The sequence below is a fragment of the Hydractinia symbiolongicarpus genome, chromosome 9 (genome assembly GCF_029227915.1).
Source record: "Hydractinia symbiolongicarpus strain clone_291-10 chromosome 9, HSymV2.1, whole genome shotgun sequence".
In the NCBI taxonomy this organism is placed as follows: domain Eukaryota; kingdom Metazoa; phylum Cnidaria; class Hydrozoa; order Anthoathecata; family Hydractiniidae; genus Hydractinia; species Hydractinia symbiolongicarpus.
Genome location: NC_079883.1, coordinates 8,563,062 through 8,579,138, shown reverse-complemented (window position 1 = coordinate 8,579,138; position 16,077 = coordinate 8,563,062). Strand labels below are relative to the sequence as shown.

General features: G+C 40.4%; 6 non-coding genes and 1 pseudogene across 6 annotated transcripts; 2 read left to right on the top strand and 5 right to left on the bottom strand.

The window, feature by feature from the left end:
• Nucleotides 1-127: 127 nt before the first annotated feature.
• On the bottom strand, nt 128-367 carry LOC130661515 (U2 spliceosomal RNA; annotated as a pseudogene).
• Nucleotides 368-5,232: 4,865 nt separating this feature from the next.
• Nucleotides 5,233-5,351, top strand: LOC130660742 (5S ribosomal RNA). The gene has a single exon (XR_008987939.1). It is a non-coding gene; the product is annotated as a 5S ribosomal RNA (ribosomal RNA).
• A 350-nt stretch (nt 5,352-5,701) lies between these two features.
• On the bottom strand, nt 5,702-5,866 carry LOC130659727 (U1 spliceosomal RNA). Its single transcript, XR_008986932.1, has one exon. It is a non-coding gene; the product is annotated as a U1 spliceosomal RNA (small nuclear RNA).
• Nucleotides 5,867-6,051: 185 nt separating this feature from the next.
• Nucleotides 6,052-6,243, bottom strand: LOC130660780 (U2 spliceosomal RNA). Its single transcript, XR_008987978.1, has one exon. It is a non-coding gene; the product is annotated as a U2 spliceosomal RNA (small nuclear RNA).
• A 4,865-nt stretch (nt 6,244-11,108) lies between these two features.
• LOC130660729 (5S ribosomal RNA) lies at nt 11,109-11,227 on the top strand. The gene has a single exon (XR_008987927.1). It is a non-coding gene; the product is annotated as a 5S ribosomal RNA (ribosomal RNA).
• A 350-nt stretch (nt 11,228-11,577) lies between these two features.
• On the bottom strand, nt 11,578-11,742 carry LOC130659726 (U1 spliceosomal RNA). The gene has a single exon (XR_008986930.1). It is a non-coding gene; the product is annotated as a U1 spliceosomal RNA (small nuclear RNA).
• Nucleotides 11,743-11,927: 185 nt separating this feature from the next.
• LOC130660779 (U2 spliceosomal RNA) lies at nt 11,928-12,119 on the bottom strand. Its single transcript, XR_008987977.1, has one exon. It is a non-coding gene; the product is annotated as a U2 spliceosomal RNA (small nuclear RNA).
• Between the last annotated feature and the right edge of the window lie 3,958 nt (nt 12,120-16,077).

Here is a 16,077-nt window from a genome sequence, read left to right as displayed (position 1 = left end):
TTGAGTGTGTTATAAACTGCCGTGTCGCGGGGCATAGGCTGTATTCTCCCCCAGTGTACGCGTTTTGTTCCCGCCGTAGACTATGCAGAGTGCCGTCGGAAAGAGGACTGCTATTATTCTTTTATTGCTTATGTGGGCCGCCATCGGTAATAGTGCAACACCAAGGCAACCCGTGGTCACGGCGTGAATGAATCCACCTCCATGAACACCAAGGCAACCCGTGGTCACGGCGTGAATGAATCCACCTCCATGACCCAAGGCCAAAAATCAGATTAATATACTGACCATTCAGAGAATGGCCTACCAGATATTAAACTGATAAGAACAGATACTACACTTGATCTTAGCCATTAGGCCGAGAAGCGATAAAGAACAAGCGTTGCCATGATAGGCATCGTCCACACACCGTAACTGCTTGTGGAGCATGTCACGTTACTGTAAAGCTTACAACTGTCACCGCGTACGGATGGACGGCGACATAGTAAAAATCACGGCTGTTGATTTAGCCGTAGGATGGAGAGCGACTGTAGCGAGTGGATGGTAACTTACATGAATGCTAACAAAGGCGACGATACTAAGTGCGTGATATTACTTTCCAATATGACTGCGTACATTCCGTTTATCAACGCATTACGCCAGAACGTGCGCGCGCGTTACACAGTAGACCATGCAGCCGAAATGCGACAGTGCGACCCTGCCAGGAGTCGAACCTGGAATCCCCTGATTCGTAGTCAGATGCCTTATCCATTGGGCCACAGGGCGATGCTTATGACTTCGCCCCATCGTTATTTTGGCTTGCGCATTCGTTTTACTTACGACAGAATTCTTCGTGTTTGTAGCCATGAAAGAAAGGGACTTCTGTGAGTGAATTTTTTTACTGTGGTCTAATAAAAAAGTCGAAACGCAGTGCCCAATATATGAATTGCTCCTAATAGCCGGAAACAGGCCGTGTCGATGATGTAGGCCGACATACGCAACGCAAACCAAAGAACGCTTTATGAAAATCCTAACACGGGCGCGGAAGAAGCCCAAATTAACAGAGTAGATGTAATGCTGAAGACCTCAAACTCCAGCAGCTTCTCTTTCAGACTATTGCGTCGTGCTACAAATAAAAATTAACATGCTTTCGCATAGTCGCGGCTCCCAAAACGGTCATTATACGATGTACAGAAACACACATTTCTGTTTTCGCGCCAAATCAATTCCCGGGAGTGGTACTTTTACGTCCGCATACTTCGCACCGTCTTAAATTATATCTCATTTACACGGTAATGTTTAGTATACTTCTACTGTGATAACAAGCATCGTTTATCGTTGGATTGTTGTAAGAAAACATTAAAAATGAGTGAAGCAGCTTCTCCAAAGAAAATCGCACCCAAGAAGAAACCTGCTGCAAAGAAGACAGCTGATCACCCTAAATATGTGGACATGATCAAGGCTGCTATCGCTACCCTAAAGGAACGCGGTGGTTCATCTCGCCAAGCTATTACAAAATATATTCATGCAAATTACAAAGTTGCTGAAAACTCAGATCATCATCTGAAAATGGCTCTTAAACGAGGAGTAACATCAGGCGATTTGATTCAAACTAAAGGCACTGGTGCTTCTGGATCATTCAAGCTAGGTCAGGTAAAAAAAGAAAAACCTAAGAAAAAGGCCGCAGCAAAAAAGCCAACGGCAAAGAAGCCTACTGCAAAGAAAAGTACACCAAAAAAGAAGCCAGCAAAGAAGAGCACGCCAAAGAAAGCAGCAAAGAAGCCTGCCACAAAGAAAGCCTCGGCTAAGAAACCAGCAGCTAAGAAACCCACAAAGAAGCCTGTTGCTAAAAAACCTGCAGCAAAGAAGGTCAAAAAGACTCCCAAAAAGGCAGCAAAGAAGACCGCAAAAAAATAATTTGTGTGTATCTGGCTATTACATTAACAAACGGCTATTTTTATAGCCACACATTTACAAAAAAACATTATCTTGGTACAAAGTTAAACTTGTTTAAGTCACTTAAACAGTTAAAAAAGAGTAATTTTAAGATTAGATTCCCTAAGTTTAAGTATTTTCGTTTTTAAATTTCTTATTTTCTTGCTTTTACTTTTCTTGCCCTTCATATTTTTAACATTGTCAAACTTTATGTAGCATAAAATTTTTATGTAGCATAAAATTTAAACAGAAAGCAGAACAAAGTTTGATATAAAAAGCTAGCCGTAATATTTTTTATGGATGTGTGGCTATAAAAATAGCCGTTTTTTGTTTGGTAAGATGCTTAGGCACGTTCCCCACGAATTCTTCTTGCCAACTGGATGTCTTTAGGCATGATTGTAACTCGTTTTGCGTGAATGGCACACAAGTTAGTATCCTCGAACAAGCCAACAAGGTACGCTTCAGAAGCCTCTTGCAGAGCCATAACGGCTGTGCTCTGGAATCGCAGATCTGTTTTGAAGTCCTGAGCAATTTCTCGCACAAGACGCTGGAAAGGCAACTTGCGGATCAAGAGCTCGGTTGACTTCTGGTATCTTCTGATTTCTCTGAGAGCAACTGTACCAGGTCTGTAACGATGTGGTTTTTTCACTCCTCCAGTAGCTGGTGCGCTTTTCCTCGCAGCTTTAGTGGCGAGTTGTTTTCGTGGAGCCTTTCCTCCAGTAGATTTACGTGCAGTTTGCTTTGTACGAGCCATATTTTAAGAAGTCGATGTAGTACGGATACACAAGACGGTCTAAAATGCACTATCGCGCCAAAGTTTTATTTCTCATATTGATTGACAGCTAAGGTTCAAAACAAACCATTTGATTGGTGCTAAGAAAGTAATTTCTGATTGGCTGCATAATGACATTACGCTCATTACTTTAACATTTTTATAAAATCTGTGTTTTTTGGCTACGGGAAAACGGCTGTATCTTCTGATACACAAAAGCTTTTGACTTTTTTTTTTTTTAGTAAGTAGCAGAAGGTTTGGCGAATTCCAACGATGCCAAATTTATTGCCTTACTGAAACATTAAGACCACGAATTTTTAAAAAAACTACAGTTTTACTTAAAAAAATGTACAAAATGTTCGGAACATTTTGTAATGACGCAACTCTATTGGTTAATTAGGGTGTTTCCACGAGCAGTAGGTAATTTTATGGCCTCTTTTTAAAGCTGTCTGAATTCTGTTAACTCAAACGTTGTTTTTGTACTCGTTCTGTACGCAACTATATCAATATGTCTGGACGCGGAAAAGGAGGTAAAGGATTGGGAAAAGGAGGTGCTAAACGTCACCGAAAAATTCTTCGTGATAACATTCAGGGAATCACAAAACCTGCTATTCGACGTCTTGCTCGACGAGGTGGTGTCAAACGTATCTCTGGCCTTATCTATGAGGAAACCAGAGGTGTACTGAAGGTTTTCTTAGAGAATGTTATTCGTGATGCTGTAACCTACACAGAGCACGCTAAACGCAAGACCGTTACCGCTATGGATGTTGTTTATGCCTTAAAACGTCAAGGAAGAACTCTTTACGGATTCGGAGGTTAAGCGTTGTCATTGCTCAACAAAAACGGCTATTTTTATAGCCACAAATCTTTTAAAACATTACTTTGTGCACGCTTCCAAATTACACAATGTGTAAAGTCTTGTCACAGTTACATTTATTGCTATACGATACTATGTCATATATGACACAAAAAAAATTTAGAAATACTTTGTAGGGTTAATTTGCCTGGGAGTGTTTCCGTGAAAAGCTGGGTTAAGTTAAATGTAAGCAATAACATGGATCAATGTACTTGTCTTTTCTGCAAGTACAGCTAATAATACGTATGAAAAGTGAAGCTAATCCACACACACACATGGGGAAGTATTTTAAATGTAGGCTAGTGTTCTTAAGCACATTATTTAGAAGTTTTATTAACTTCGGTTAACTTGTAGTGACGCCAAGTAAATGTTTTTTTAAAGATGTGTGGTCTTAAAAAAGACCGTTTGTGTTTGGTAGACGTTGGTTTACTTGCTGCTTGTGTATTTTGTGACGGCTTTTGTTCCTTCACTGACTGCGTGTTTTGCAAGTTCTCCAGGCAAGAGAAGACGTACTGCGGTTTGAATTTCACGAGAAGAGATGGTCGACTTTTTGTTTTGAAGAGCCAAACGCGAAGCTTCGGAAGCAATGCGCTCAAAGATGTCGTTGACAAATGAGTTCATGATGCTCATAGCTTTGCTTGAAACTCCGACATCTGGGTGAACTTGTTTCAAAACATTGTAGATGTAAATAGCATAACTTTCCTTTCTCTTTCTCTTGCGTTTCTTTTCACCAGTTCCACCAATCTTTCCTCCTTTTTTGCCGGCTCTTTTTTCACCTTTCTTGGCTACTTTAGGTGCCTGTTTTCCTCCTTTAGCTGCTGCGTCAGACATGGTTAAAAATTTTTGCTACTTAACTTGTAAATAAGCATTAAACTGCAAGTCAAAACTTTTTGTTTATAAGTAAAAAAATCGGATCGAATTCGATCCGAAAACGCCGATACGCAATTTAATTGGTTAAAAAAAAAATCTTTTGTTTAATACTTAATTATGATTGGTTAAAAAAACATGATTTCGATCCTATTTTTATGATGAAAAAACGAGTAAAGTTTATTTCGTTAACACTTACGTTAAATATTCGTACGTTTTTGTATTAACTTACAAATCAAATCGCAGTTATGTCTGGACGTGGAAAAGGTGGAAAAGCTAAGGCTAAAGCCAAGACAAGATCCTCAAGAGCTGGACTTCAATTTCCAGTCGGTAGAGTGCATAGATTCCTTCGTAGAGGGCACTATGCTAACCGAATTGGATCTGGAGCACCAGTTTACTTAGCAGCCGTCTTGGAATATTTATCTGCTGAGATATTGGAGTTGGCTGGTAACGCAGCAAGAGACAACAAAAAAGCTAGGATTATTCCAAGACATTTACAATTGGCTGTTCGTAATGATGAAGAATTAAACAAACTTTTGAGCGGTGTAACCATTGCAGCTGGTGGTGTTTTGCCAAACATTCAAGCTGTCTTACTCCCAAAGAAGAACGACAAAGGACAGAAGAAGTAAACCGCTACACTCAGAAAACAACGGCTATTTTTATAGCCACACATCTTTAAAAAAACATTGTTTTTTTCACAAAACTATAACCTTAAAGTCTAATAGATAATCCATGCATACGCCTTGTCCTAAGTAACTCAAAGAAATTAAATAAAAAAATTTGATCACAACGTCAAAATAAATTGCACGTATTTGCCCCTACTAATGTCTACGGCCATACCACGATGAACACACCCGTTCTCGTCTGATCACGGAAGTTAAGCATCGTCGGGCCGGGATAGTACTTGGATGGGGGACCGCCTGGGAACTCCCGGTGTCGTAGGCTTTTCATTTTCATTTGTTGCCTTTTCATTTCAATGGTGCTGTGATATATTTCTTGTTATAACAATTAAGGAACGTGGCGGTTGTTGAAAGTGTTTCCTATGACATTTTCCTACGACATTTTCAGGTGATAGTACGAGAAAAAAGAGCTTTCAAATGCATACAAACTCGATCTATTGCCGATCATCCAATAACCCTGACGGAATGGCAAATAAAATAAAATTCCGCCGCCTTCCGAGGACTTATATCGCAATCACGTTTCGTAACAGCCAAGCGAGGTTTTACCTTAGCGTTTAAGTCACCACCGACATTTGGCCGCGCAACTTTTCTAAGCTCATTCATTTTGACTTAAGGAGGGGGCGAGCGCGGACGCAGGCCCCCACTACCAGAAATTGTACGGTCGAGTTACTGACGTTTGCAGTAATCGCAGAGGTCAGCCCAAGCGTAGTGCAATGCAAGAGCCTCACTCTGGAAGAAAACCCTCATTGATCAGTCTTTACTTCCCCGTCAGGTAAGTATGAGTTGGAACTGCACCGTAGCATGAGGGTACCCTTCAAAGTTTGTTAATGCTTGTGGCTTGAGTGTGTTATAAACTGCCGTGTCGCGGGGCATAGGCTGTATTCTCCCCCAGTGTACGCGTTTTGTTCCCGCCGTAGACTATGCAGAGTGCCGTCGGAAAGAGGACTGCTATTATTCTTTTATTGCTTATGTGGGCCGCCATCGGTAATAGTGCAACACCAAGGCAACCCGTGGTCACGGCGTGAATGAATCCACCTCCATGACCCAAGGCCAAAAATCAGATTAATATACTGACCATTCAGAGAATGGCCTACCAGATATTAAACTGATAAGAACAGATACTACACTTGATCTTAGCCATTAGGCCGAGAAGCGATAAAGAACAAGCGTTGCCATGATAGGCATCGTCCACACACCGTAACTGCTTGTGGAGCATGTCACGTTACTGTAAAGCTTACAACTGTCACCGCGTACGGATGGACGGCGACATAGTAAAAATCACGGCTGTTGATTTAGCCGTAGGATGGAGAGCGACTGTAGCGAGTGGATGGTAACTTACATGAATGCTAACAAAGGCGACGATACTAAGTGCGTGATATTACTTTCCAATATGACTGCGTACATTCCGTTTATCAACGCATTACGCCAGAACGTGCGCGCGCGTTACACAGTAGACCATGCAGCCGAAATGCGACAGTGCGACCCTGCCAGGAGTCGAACCTGGAATCCCCTGATTCGTAGTCAGATGCCTTATCCATTGGGCCACAGGGCGATGCTTATGACTTCGCCCCATCGTTATTTTGGCTTGCGCATTCGTTTTACTTACGACAGAATTCTTCGTGTTTGTAGCCATGAAAGAAAGGGACTTCTGTGAGTGAATTTTTTTACTGTGGTCTAATAAAAAAGTCGAAACGCAGTGCCCAATATATGAATTGCTCCTAATAGCCGGAAACAGGCCGTGTCGATGATGTAGGCCGACATACGCAACGCAAACCAAAGAACGCTTTATGAAAATCCTAACACGGGCGCGGAAGAAGCCCAAATTAACAGAGTAGATGTAATGCTGAAGACCTCAAACTCCAGCAGCTTCTCTTTCAGACTATTGCGTCGTGCTACAAATAAAAATTAACATGCTTTCGCATAGTCGCGGCTCCCAAAACGGACATTATACGATGTACAGAAACACACATTTCTGTTTTCGCGCCAAATCAATTCCCGGGAGTGGTACTTTTACGTCCGCATACTTCGCACCGTCTTAAATTATATCTCATTTACACGGTAATGTTTAGTATACTTCTACTGTGATAACAAGCATCGTTTATCGTTGGATTGTTGTAAGAAAACATTAAAAATGAGTGAAGCAGCTTCTCCAAAGAAAATCGCACCCAAGAAGAAACCTGCTGCAAAGAAGACAGCTGATCACCCTAAATATGTGGACATGATCAAGGCTGCTATCGCTACCCTAAAGGAACGCGGTGGTTCATCTCGCCAAGCTATTACAAAATATATTCATGCAAATTACAAAGTTGCTGAAAACTCAGATCATCATCTGAAAATGGCTCTTAAACGAGGAGTAACATCAGGCGATTTGATTCAAACTAAAGGCACTGGTGCTTCTGGATCATTCAAGCTAGGTCAGGTAAAAAAAGAAAAACCTAAGAAAAAGGCCGCAGCAAAAAAGCCAACGGCAAAGAAGCCTACTGCAAAGAAAAGTACACCAAAAAAGAAGCCAGCAAAGAAGAGCACGCCAAAGAAAGCAGCAAAGAAGCCTGCCACAAAGAAAGCCTCGGCTAAGAAACCAGCAGCTAAGAAACCCACAAAGAAGCCTGTTGCTAAAAAACCTGCAGCAAAGAAGGTCAAAAAGACTCCCAAAAAGGCAGCAAAGAAGACCGCAAAAAAATAATTTGTGTGTATCTGGCTATTACATTAACAAACGGCTATTTTTATAGCCACACATTTACAAAAAAACATTATCTTGGTACAAAGTTAAACTTGTTTAAGTCACTTAAACAGTTAAAAAAGAGTAATTTTAAGATTAGATTCCCTAAGTTTAAGTATTTTCGTTTTTAAATTTCTTATTTTCTTGCTTTTACTTTTCTTGCCCTTCATATTTTTAACATTGTCAAACTTTATGTAGCATAAAATTTTTATGTAGCATAAAATTTAAACAGAAAGCAGAACAAAGTTTGATATAAAAAGCTAGCCGTAATATTTTTTATGGATGTGTGGCTATAAAAATAGCCGTTTTTTGTTTGGTAAGATGCTTAGGCACGTTCCCCACGAATTCTTCTTGCCAACTGGATGTCTTTAGGCATGATTGTAACTCGTTTTGCGTGAATGGCACACAAGTTAGTATCCTCGAACAAGCCAACAAGGTACGCTTCAGAAGCCTCTTGCAGAGCCATAACGGCTGTGCTCTGGAATCGCAGATCTGTTTTGAAGTCCTGAGCAATTTCTCGCACAAGACGCTGGAAAGGCAACTTGCGGATCAAGAGCTCGGTTGACTTCTGGTATCTTCTGATTTCTCTGAGAGCAACTGTACCAGGTCTGTAACGATGTGGTTTTTTCACTCCTCCAGTAGCTGGTGCGCTTTTCCTCGCAGCTTTAGTGGCGAGTTGTTTTCGTGGAGCCTTTCCTCCAGTAGATTTACGTGCAGTTTGCTTTGTACGAGCCATATTTTAAGAAGTCGATGTAGTACGGATACACAAGACGGTCTAAAATGCACTATCGCGCCAAAGTTTTATTTCTCATATTGATTGACAGCTAAGGTTCAAAACAAACCATTTGATTGGTGCTAAGAAAGTAATTTCTGATTGGCTGCATAATGACATTACGCTCATTACTTTAACATTTTTATAAAATCTGTGTTTTTTGGCTACGGGAAAACGGCTGTATCTTCTGATACACAAAAGCTTTTGACTTTTTTTTTTTTTAGTAAGTAGCAGAAGGTTTGGCGAATTCCAACGATGCCAAATTTATTGCCTTACTGAAACATTAAGACCACGAATTTTTAAAAAAACTACAGTTTTACTTAAAAAAATGTACAAAATGTTCGGAACATTTTGTAATGACGCAACTCTATTGGTTAATTAGGGTGTTTCCACGAGCAGTAGGTAATTTTATGGCCTCTTTTTAAAGCTGTCTGAATTCTGTTAACTCAAACGTTGTTTTTGTACTCGTTCTGTACGCAACTATATCAATATGTCTGGACGCGGAAAAGGAGGTAAAGGATTGGGAAAAGGAGGTGCTAAACGTCACCGAAAAATTCTTCGTGATAACATTCAGGGAATCACAAAACCTGCTATTCGACGTCTTGCTCGACGAGGTGGTGTCAAACGTATCTCTGGCCTTATCTATGAGGAAACCAGAGGTGTACTGAAGGTTTTCTTAGAGAATGTTATTCGTGATGCTGTAACCTACACAGAGCACGCTAAACGCAAGACCGTTACCGCTATGGATGTTGTTTATGCCTTAAAACGTCAAGGAAGAACTCTTTACGGATTCGGAGGTTAAGCGTTGTCATTGCTCAACAAAAACGGCTATTTTTATAGCCACAAATCTTTTAAAACATTACTTTGTGCACGCTTCCAAATTACACAATGTGTAAAGTCTTGTCACAGTTACATTTATTGCTATACGATACTATGTCATATATGACACAAAAAAAATTTAGAAATACTTTGTAGGGTTAATTTGCCTGGGAGTGTTTCCGTGAAAAGCTGGGTTAAGTTAAATGTAAGCAATAACATGGATCAATGTACTTGTCTTTTCTGCAAGTACAGCTAATAATACGTATGAAAAGTGAAGCTAATCCACACACACACATGGGGAAGTATTTTAAATGTAGGCTAGTGTTCTTAAGCACATTATTTAGAAGTTTTATTAACTTCGGTTAACTTGTAGTGACGCCAAGTAAATGTTTTTTTAAAGATGTGTGGTCTTAAAAAAGACCGTTTGTGTTTGGTAGACGTTGGTTTACTTGCTGCTTGTGTATTTTGTGACGGCTTTTGTTCCTTCACTGACTGCGTGTTTTGCAAGTTCTCCAGGCAAGAGAAGACGTACTGCGGTTTGAATTTCACGAGAAGAGATGGTCGACTTTTTGTTTTGAAGAGCCAAACGCGAAGCTTCGGAAGCAATGCGCTCAAAGATGTCGTTGACAAATGAGTTCATGATGCTCATAGCTTTGCTTGAAACTCCGACATCTGGGTGAACTTGTTTCAAAACATTGTAGATGTAAATAGCATAACTTTCCTTTCTCTTTCTCTTGCGTTTCTTTTCACCAGTTCCACCAATCTTTCCTCCTTTTTTGCCGGCTCTTTTTTCACCTTTCTTGGCTACTTTAGGTGCCTGTTTTCCTCCTTTAGCTGCTGCGTCAGACATGGTTAAAAATTTTTGCTACTTAACTTGTAAATAAGCATTAAACTGCAAGTCAAAACTTTTTGTTTATAAGTAAAAAAATCGGATCGAATTCGATCCGAAAACGCCGATACGCAATTTAATTGGTTAAAAAAAAAATCTTTTGTTTAATACTTAATTATGATTGGTTAAAAAAACATGATTTCGATCCTATTTTTATGATGAAAAAACGAGTAAAGTTTATTTCGTTAACACTTACGTTAAATATTCGTACGTTTTTGTATTAACTTACAAATCAAATCGCAGTTATGTCTGGACGTGGAAAAGGTGGAAAAGCTAAGGCTAAAGCCAAGACAAGATCCTCAAGAGCTGGACTTCAATTTCCAGTCGGTAGAGTGCATAGATTCCTTCGTAGAGGGCACTATGCTAACCGAATTGGATCTGGAGCACCAGTTTACTTAGCAGCCGTCTTGGAATATTTATCTGCTGAGATATTGGAGTTGGCTGGTAACGCAGCAAGAGACAACAAAAAAGCTAGGATTATTCCAAGACATTTACAATTGGCTGTTCGTAATGATGAAGAATTAAACAAACTTTTGAGCGGTGTAACCATTGCAGCTGGTGGTGTTTTGCCAAACATTCAAGCTGTCTTACTCCCAAAGAAGAACGACAAAGGACAGAAGAAGTAAACCGCTACACTCAGAAAACAACGGCTATTTTTATAGCCACACATCTTTAAAAAAACATTGTTTTTTTCACAAAACTATAACCTTAAAGTCTAATAGATAATCCATGCATACGCCTTGTCCTAAGTAACTCAAAGAAATTAAATAAAAAAATTTGATCACAACGTCAAAATAAATTGCACGTATTTGCCCCTACTAATGTCTACGGCCATACCACGATGAACACACCCGTTCTCGTCTGATCACGGAAGTTAAGCATCGTCGGGCCGGGATAGTACTTGGATGGGGGACCGCCTGGGAACTCCCGGTGTCGTAGGCTTTTCATTTTCATTTGTTGCCTTTTCATTTCAATGGTGCTGTGATATATTTCTTGTTATAACAATTAAGGAACGTGGCGGTTGTTGAAAGTGTTTCCTATGACATTTTCCTACGACATTTTCAGGTGATAGTACGAGAAAAAAGAGCTTTCAAATGCATACAAACTCGATCTATTGCCGATCATCCAATAACCCTGACGGAATGGCAAATAAAATAAAATTCCGCCGCCTTCCGAGGACTTATATCGCAATCACGTTTCGTAACAGCCAAGCGAGGTTTTACCTTAGCGTTTAAGTCACCACCGACATTTGGCCGCGCAACTTTTCTAAGCTCATTCATTTTGACTTAAGGAGGGGGCGAGCGCGGACGCAGGCCCCCACTACCAGAAATTGTACGGTCGAGTTACTGACGTTTGCAGTAATCGCAGAGGTCAGCCCAAGCGTAGTGCAATGCAAGAGCCTCACTCTGGAAGAAAACCCTCATTGATCAGTCTTTACTTCCCCGTCAGGTAAGTATGAGTTGGAACTGCACCGTAGCATGAGGGTACCCTTCAAAGTTTGTTAATGCTTGTGGCTTGAGTGTGTTATAAACTGCCGTGTCGCGGGGCATAGGCTGTATTCTCCCCCAGTGTACGCGTTTTGTTCCCGCCGTAGACTATGCAGAGTGCCGTCGGAAAGAGGACTGCTATTATTCTTTTATTGCTTATGTGGGCCGCCATCGGTAATAGTGCAACACCAAGGCAACCCGTGGTCACGGCGTGAATGAATCCACCTCCATGACCCAAGGCCAAAAATCAGATTAATATACTGACCATTCAGAGAATGGCCTACCAGATATTAAACTGATAAGAACAGATACTACACTTGATCTTAGCCATTAGGCCGAGAAGCGATAAAGAACAAGCGTTGCCATGATAGGCATCGTCCACACACCGTAACTGCTTGTGGAGCATGTCACGTTACTGTAAAGCTTACAACTGTCACCGCGTACGGATGGACGGCGACATAGTAAAAATCACGGCTGTTGATTTAGCCGTAGGATGGAGAGCGACTGTAGCGAGTGGATGGTAACTTACATGAATGCTAACAAAGGCGACGATACTAAGTGCGTGATATTACTTTCCAATATGACTGCGTACATTCCGTTTATCAACGCATTACGCCAGAACGTGCGCGCGCGTTACACAGTAGACCATGCAGCCGAAATGCGACAGTGCGACCCTGCCAGGAGTCGAACCTGGAATCCCCTGATTCGTAGTCAGATGCCTTATCCATTGGGCCACAGGGCGATGCTTATGACTTCGCCCCATCGTTATTTTGGCTTGCGCATTCGTTTTACTTACGACAGAATTCTTCGTGTTTGTAGCCATGAAAGAAAGGGACTTCTGTGAGTGAATTTTTTTACTGTGGTCTAATAAAAAAGTCGAAACGCAGTGCCCAATATATGAATTGCTCCTAATAGCCGGAAACAGGCCGTGTCGATGATGTAGGCCGACATACGCAACGCAAACCAAAGAACGCTTTATGAAAATCCTAACACGGGCGCGGAAGAAGCCCAAATTAACAGAGTAGATGTAATGCTGAAGACCTCAAACTCCAGCAGCTTCTCTTTCAGACTATTGCGTCGTGCTACAAATAAAAATTAACATGCTTTCGCATAGTCGCGGCTCCCAAAACGGACATTATACGATGTACAGAAACACACATTTCTGTTTTCGCGCCAAATCAATTCCCGGGAGTGGTACTTTTACGTCCGCATACTTCGCACCGTCTTAAATTATATCTCATTTACACGGTAATGTTTAGTATACTTCTACTGTGATAACAAGCATCGTTTATCGTTGGATTGTTGTAAGAAAACATTAAAAATGAGTGAAGCAGCTTCTCCAAAGAAAATCGCACCCAAGAAGAAACCTGCTGCAAAGAAGACAGCTGATCACCCTAAATATGTGGACATGATCAAGGCTGCTATCGCTACCCTAAAGGAACGCGGTGGTTCATCTCGCCAAGCTATTACAAAATATATTCATGCAAATTACAAAGTTGCTGAAAACTCAGATCATCATCTGAAAATGGCTCTTAAACGAGGAGTAACATCAGGCGATTTGATTCAAACTAAAGGCACTGGTGCTTCTGGATCATTCAAGCTAGGTCAGGTAAAAAAAGAAAAACCTAAGAAAAAGGCCGCAGCAAAAAAGCCAACGGCAAAGAAGCCTACTGCAAAGAAAAGTACACCAAAAAGAAGCCAGCAAAGAAGAGCACGCCAAAGAAAGCAGCAAAGAAGCCTGCCACAAAGAAAGCCTCGGCTAAGAAACCAGCAGCTAAGAAACCCACAAAGAAGCCTGTTGCTAAAAAACCTGCAGCAAAGAAGGTCAAAAAGACTCCCAAAAAGGCAGCAAAGAAGACCGCAAAAAAATAATTTGTGTGTATCTGGCTATTACATTAACAAACGGCTATTTTTATAGCCACACATTTACAAAAAAACATTATCTTGGTACAAAGTTAAACTTGTTTAAGTCACTTAAACAGTTAAAAAAGAGTAATTTTAAGATTAGATTCCCTAAGTTTAAGTATTTTCGTTTTTAAATTTCTTATTTTCTTGCTTTTACTTTTCTTGCCCTTCATATTTTTAACATTGTCAAACTTTATGTAGCATAAAATTTTTATGTAGCATAAAATTTAAACAGAAAGCAGAACAAAGTTTGATATAAAAAGCTAGCCGTAATATTTTTTATGGATGTGTGGCTATAAAAATAGCCGTTTTTTGTTTGGTAAGATGCTTAGGCACGTTCCCCACGAATTCTTCTTGCCAACTGGATGTCTTTAGGCATGATTGTAACTCGTTTTGCGTGAATGGCACACAAGTTAGTATCCTCGAACAAGCCAACAAGGTACGCTTCAGAAGCCTCTTGCAGAGCCATAACGGCTGTGCTCTGGAATCGCAGATCTGTTTTGAAGTCCTGAGCAATTTCTCGCACAAGACGCTGGAAAGGCAACTTGCGGATCAAGAGCTCGGTTGACTTCTGGTATCTTCTGATTTCTCTGAGAGCAACTGTACCAGGTCTGTAACGATGTGGTTTTTTCACTCCTCCAGTAGCTGGTGCGCTTTTCCTCGCAGCTTTAGTGGCGAGTTGTTTTCGTGGAGCCTTTCCTCCAGTAGATTTACGTGCAGTTTGCTTTGTACGAGCCATATTTTAAGAAGTCGATGTAGTACGGATACACAAGACGGTCTAAAATGCACTATCGCGCCAAAGTTTTATTTCTCATATTGATTGACAGCTAAGGTTCAAAACAAACCATTTGATTGGTGCTAAGAAAGTAATTTCTGATTGGCTGCATAATGACATTACGCTCATTACTTTAACATTTTTATAAAATCTGTGTTTTTTGGCTACGGGAAAACGGCTGTATCTTCTGATACACAAAAGCTTTTGACTTTTTTTTTTTTTAGTAAGTAGCAGAAGGTTTGGCGAATTCCAACGATGCCAAATTTATTGCCTTACTGAAACATTAAGACCACGAATTTTTAAAAAAACTACAGTTTTACTTAAAAAAATGTACAAAATGTTCGGAACATTTTGTAATGACGCAACTCTATTGGTTAATTAGGGTGTTTCCACGAGCAGTAGGTAATTTTATGGCCTCTTTTTAAAGCTGTCTGAATTCTGTTAACTCAAACGTTGTTTTTGTACTCGTTCTGTACGCAACTATATCAATATGTCTGGACGCGGAAAAGGAGGTAAAGGATTGGGAAAAGGAGGTGCTAAACGTCACCGAAAAATTCTTCGTGATAACATTCAGGGAATCACAAAACCTGCTATTCGACGTCTTGCTCGACGAGGTGGTGTCAAACGTATCTCTGGCCTTATCTATGAGGAAACCAGAGGTGTACTGAAGGTTTTCTTAGAGAATGTTATTCGTGATGCTGTAACCTACACAGAGCACGCTAAACGCAAGACCGTTACCGCTATGGATGTTGTTTATGCCTTAAAACGTCAAGGAAGAACTCTTTACGGATTCGGAGGTTAAGCGTTGTCATTGCTCAACAAAAACGGCTATTTTTATAGCCACAAATCTTTTAAAACATTACTTTGTGCACGCTTCCAAATTACACAATGTGTAAAGTCTTGTCACAGTTACATTTATTGCTATACGATACTATGTCATATATGACACAAAAAAAATTTAGAAATACTTTGTAGGGTTAATTTGCCTGGGAGTGTTTCCGTGAAAAGCTGGGTTAAGTTAAATGTAAGCAATAACATGGATCAATGTACTTGTCTTTTCTGCAAGTACAGCTAATAATACGTATGAAAAGTGAAGCTAATCCACACACACACATGGGGAAGTATTTTAAATGTAGGCTAGTGTTCTTAAGCACATTATTTAGAAGTTTTATTAACTTCGGTTAACTTGTAGTGACGCCAAGTAAATGTTTTTTTAAAGATGTGTGGTCTTAAAAAAGACCGTTTGTGTTTGGTAGACGTTGGTTTACTTGCTGCTTGTGTATTTTGTGACGGCTTTTGTTCCTTCACTGACTGCGTGTTTTGCAAGTTCTCCAGGCAAGAGAAGACGTACTGCGGTTTGAATTTCACGAGAAGAGATGGTCGACTTTTTGTTTTGAAGAGCCAAACGCGAAGCTTCGGAAGCAATGCGCTCAAAGATGTCGTTGACAAATGAGTTCATGATGCTCATAGCTTTGCTTGAAACTCCGACATCTGGGTGAACTTGTTTCAAAACATTGTAGATGTAAATAGCATAACTTTCCTTTCTCTTTCTCTTGCGTTTCTTTTCACCAGTTCCACCAATCTTTCCTCCTTTTTTGCCGGCTCTTTTTTCACCTTTCTTGGCT